Source organism: Otolemur garnettii, unplaced genomic scaffold, assembly GCF_000181295.1.
Source record: "Otolemur garnettii isolate 467f Iridium unplaced genomic scaffold, OtoGar3 scaffold00004, whole genome shotgun sequence".
In the NCBI taxonomy this organism is placed as follows: Eukaryota; Metazoa; Chordata; class Mammalia; order Primates; family Galagidae; genus Otolemur; species Otolemur garnettii.
The window spans coordinates 42,715,458-42,720,675 of NW_003852399.1; positions in this window are offsets into that span (position 1 = coordinate 42,715,458).

The window sequence follows — 5,218 nt, forward strand, 5'->3', positions numbered from 1 at the left end:
ATCTTAAAAACAAATTTCAAAGAATCATAATGATCCACCAATAAATTACATGCCTTCCAGTTCAAAATTTAACACTTATAAAGAAAAAATCAGACTTTCAAAAATATATTTTTGAAATGTCTAGTATATAATCAAAAATTACTAGATGTGAAGAAACAAGATCATAGTAACAGAGACTACTCCCCAACTCTATTAATAGAGTTTTTTCTCTCTAAGATATCCTAGCAGCTAAACATAAGCCCCAATAAAAATAATAAAAGAGCAATACACCCAGGACAAGGCCAAAAAATAATAATACCAAGTAACAATAAATGTAATAATAGAAAAGAGAAATAGCAAGTAGAACATCAAAACTACTAGATCAGACAGAAAACATGCAAAAATAATTAATTACCTGATTCAAATACACTAAGAAAAAGACTTCTGTAAGTTAAAAATAACTAGATATTTTTTGTGGAAATATCAATTTCAATTAAATAGTTTAATTGAAACAAAGAATAATCACTACTGAGAACCCACTTAGTGTCTTCAAAGATCCAGAGGAAGGTATATGTGAAAAGAGAGGAAAAAATGAAGAAGGTAATTATAAAAGAAAACAAAAGAAAATGGATGATGATCTAGGATATCTAGTAAATAAAATCACCAAATTTTAGAAGAAAAAAGTAACAGAGGAAAAATTTAAAAAATTACAGTAGAACCAACTGCAAGTTGACCACCCAAAGGACTATAACAAACTGGTCAACATAATGAACTAGGCCTACTGTACTGATATGTATGTGTGATGTATGTCATATGGGAAAGTGTGAAAATATGATTAAATTAAGGATAGTTAGATGAGATTATCCCGAATTATCTAGCTGTGGCCTAAATGTCAAAGGTCACCATCAGTGTCCTTTCAGAGACAGGCAGATAGAAGAAACAGACAGAGATTAGAGTGATGTCCAATCTCAGGGAATGCTGGCAATCGTCAGAATCTAGAAAACAAGACTTATTCCAAATGGTCTCTATTGTTTATCTATTTTGAAGGTTCTCTAAACATTTAGAGCAAATATAGCACACGCAGAAGCTGGAAGAAGCAACAAGCAAGATCTCCCCTAGCATTTCCAGATTGTGTGTCTGTAAACACCTTGATTTTAGCCCAGTGATTTTTAGAACTATAAGAAAACAAATTTCTTTTGTTTAACCCAGCCTGTTTATGATAATTTATTACAGCCACCATGGGAAACTGATACATGAGGGCTAAGAGAGGAAAGAGAAAATTTTTACAAGTTTTTGTGGAGAAAAAAACAAGTTACTCAAAATTAATGGGAATGAATGAAAAAAAATAAAATTCTATAAGAATGAAGACAGCAGGAAAGTAGAGAGAGAGCAACAAATTCTCATAGATACCTAAAACCAAATACTTCTATAAGTTAAAAATAAAACAAAAGCTAGCAATAGAGCAAGACTCATTAGAACTAAGGTCCCAAACCCCCATGCCACAGACTAGTGCTAGTCTCTGGCCTATTTGAAGCCAGGCCACACTGCAGGAGGGAGCAGCCAGTTGGGCAGGCAAATGAAGCTTCATCTGCATTTATAGCCACTCCCTCTTGCTCACATCACCACCTGAGCTCTGCCTCCTGTCAGATCAACAGGGGCATTAGATTCTCATAGGAGCACAAACCCTATTGTCAACTGTGCATGTGAAGGATCTAGGCTGTGTGCCCCTTATGAGAATCTAATGCCTGATGATCTGAGGAGCCACTGAGATATTATGGACACTAGCACTGAGACCATCTAGTTCCAGGAAAACATGCTCAGGGCTTCCACTGATTCTGCATTATGGTGAGTTGTACAGTTATTTCATTAAATATTACAATGTAATCACAATATAAATAAAGTACACAATAAATGTATTGTGCTCAAATCATCCCTAAACCATCCCCCAGTCACAGTCCATGGAAAGAATTGTCTTCCATGAAGTTGGGCACTGGTGCCTAAAAGGTTGGGGACCACTGCTTTAGAAATAAAATAAATTATAGAGGACAGATGTAAAGAAGTGAATGCAGTTCCTCTCTTAGTGACAGGATCTGGAGTGGAGAGGAGTGCTATATATAAGACCTTTTGTAAAGGTCTTAAACTGGTTGATTTTTTTGTTTTGTTTTGTTTAATCATTGAGGATTCATCGAGGGTACAAGAAACCAGGTTACACTGATTACATTTGTTAGGTAAAGTCCTTCTTACAATTGTGTCTTGCCCCCAAAAGGTATGTCACACACCCAAGACCCCACCCCCTCCCTCCTTTCTCTCTCTGCTCTCCCCCTTCCCCCACCCCCACTATGTCATGGTCATTAATTGTCCTCATATCAAAATTGAGTACATAGGCTTCATGCTTCTTCATTCTTGTGATGCTTTACTAAAAACAATGCATTCCACTTCTATCTGAGTTAATACAAAGGCTGTAAAGTCTCCATTTTTTTAATGGTTGAATAGTATTCCATGGTGTACATATACCACAGCTTGTTAATCTATTCCTGGGTTGGTGGGCATTTAGGCTGTTTCCACATTTTGGCGATTATAAATTGAGCTGCAATAAACAGTCTACTGCAAGTGTCCTTATGATAAAAGGATTTTTTCCTTCTGGATAGATGCCCAGTAATGGGATTGCAAGATCAAATGGGAGGTCTAATTTGAGTTCTTTGAGGGTTTTCCATACTTCCTTTCAAAAAGGTCATATTACTTGTAGTCTCATCAGTGTAAAAGTGTTCCCTTCTCTCCACATCCATGCCAGTATCTGCAGTTTTGAGATTTTGTGATATAGGCCATTCTCATGGGGGTTAGATGGTATCTCATGGTGGTTTTGATTTGCATTTCACTAATAATTAGGGATAATAAGCATTTTTCATGTTTGTTAGCCATTCATCTGTCTTCTTTAGAGAAGGTTCTATTCGTGTCTCTTGCCCATTGTAAGAACATACCATGCTCATGGCTGGAAAGAATCAACATTGTTAAAATATCTATACTTCTCAAAGCAATCTACTGATTCGATGCAATCCCTATTAAAATATCAACATGGTACGTTTAAGACTTGGAAAAAATGATTCTGCATTTTGTATAGAACCAGAAAAAAAACCTGAATAGCTAGGCAGTTCTTTGTAATAAAAACAAAGCCGGGGACATCAGCATATGAGATTTTAGGCTATACTACAAAGCCATAGTAGTCAAGACAGCATGGTACTGGCACAAAAATAGAGACATAGACATTTGGAATAGAATAGAAAACCAGGAAATGAAACTAACATCTTACAACCACCTCATCTTCGATAAACCAAACAAGAACATACACTGGGGGAAAGACTCCCTATTCAATAAATAGTGCTGGGAGAACCAGATATCCACATGTAAAAGACTGAAACTGAACCTGCATCCTTCTCCACTCATAAAAATTGATTCAAGATGGACAAAGGACTTAAATTTAAGGCATGAAACAATTAAAATCCTCAAAGAAAGCATAGGAAAAACACTGGAAGATATCAACCTGGGGAAAAGACTTCATGAAGAAGACTCCTGTAGCAATTGTAACAACAACAAAAATAAACAAATGGGACTTAATTAAACTGAAAAGCTTCAGTACAGCTAAGGAGACAACAACCAAAGCAAACAGACAACCTACACAATGGGAAAGGATATTTGTATATTTTGAATCAGACAAAAGCTTGATAACTAGGATCTATAGAGAAATTAATCCACATGAAACTGGTTGATTTTTATCTATCTGCATGTTGATTAAAGTTAAAACATAATAACACAACTACCAGAAATAACAAGAATCTACTATTTTCTAACCTGTCAACATAGTTGAGGCCTCTCTTCTCTGTCTGAACTCTAGGGAGAAATAAGCTGAAGGGGTATAAGGTCATTGTAACAGGAACTTAGTAAGACCTGATACTGCTCTGCCAGATAGTAGTCTTTCACCAACTGGGCTACTACAGCTGGCATTACCTATGCCTAAAAATGGACCCCTCTCCAACTCTCTCAAGACCAGGAAGATATGGATTCAGGCCACTCAAGGTCCAACAGGGGCCAATCTACACTGCAGCTGCCCAAGCTAATGTATCCCCAGGGATAGAATTCTCTCATCCCTGCACATCTTCTGCTCTGGAACCTGAACTGGAAGAATGGGGTTGCCAGGCACGGTGGCTCACACCTGTAATCCCAGCACTCTGGGAGGCTAAGGCAGGTGGGTTTCTTGAGCTCACAGGTTTGAGACCAGCCTGAGCAAGAGTGAGAGCCCATCTCTAAAAATAGCCAGGCATTGTGGTGGGTGCCTGTAGTCCCAGCTACTCAGGAAGCTGAAGCAAGAGGATCACTTGAGCCCCAGAGTTTGAGGTTGATGTGAGCTATGATGCTAAGGCACTCTACCGTGGGTGACAAGTAAGACTCTGTCTCAACAAAGGAGGAGGAGGAGAAGGAGAAGAACAAGGAGGAGGCCTGGAAAATTGCTCTTTCTTAGCTTTTCCTATTTAGGGCACATATCCACTAAAAGGGAATGAAGTGCCCTGTGTTAAGGAGTTTTGATGTACTTGAACTAGGAAAGTAGACTAGAGCAAAGTGAAGTAAGTAATGGTTAATTGATAAAGTCAGCTTTCAGAACTCTTCAAAGTAATTGTTTGCTATTCACAAAGTTTCCCTGGAGAGTTCTCCCAGCTTCTCATCTCTTGGCTGAAGTCATCCCAGATCTCTCTTAGAACAATAGTTCTATGAAGTCCTTTAAACATGGCCATTCAAACCAGTCCATGGGCCTGATTAGAAACAGTTACCAAACTACTCGCTTTCATTCTCAGCTTCTCTTTCAAAACATACAGAGACACATACACACATGCACATTTATCAATAAGTACAAATATTAGTACAAATAAACACTGGGAAAGGCATTTTTTGCATTATCATTTTGGGAGTTCAGCTCAATGATCCCAAAATACATGTCATGTAGAGGATTAAGAAATGAAGAGATGAAGTACCTTCCAAGTATAATAGTATACAGGGCTTACTATATGCAGGTCTTTGGCACCTATAAAGTACCTATATTTCACTCATATTAACTCATTTAATTCTTGTAATTACATGAGATAGTTTTGTGCATAAGCCTCATTCAAGACATCAAATTTGGGAGAGTAGAACATATAAGTAACTTGCTCAAGGTTGCATATCTAGGAAGAGAAGAGTTCAGATGCTCAGA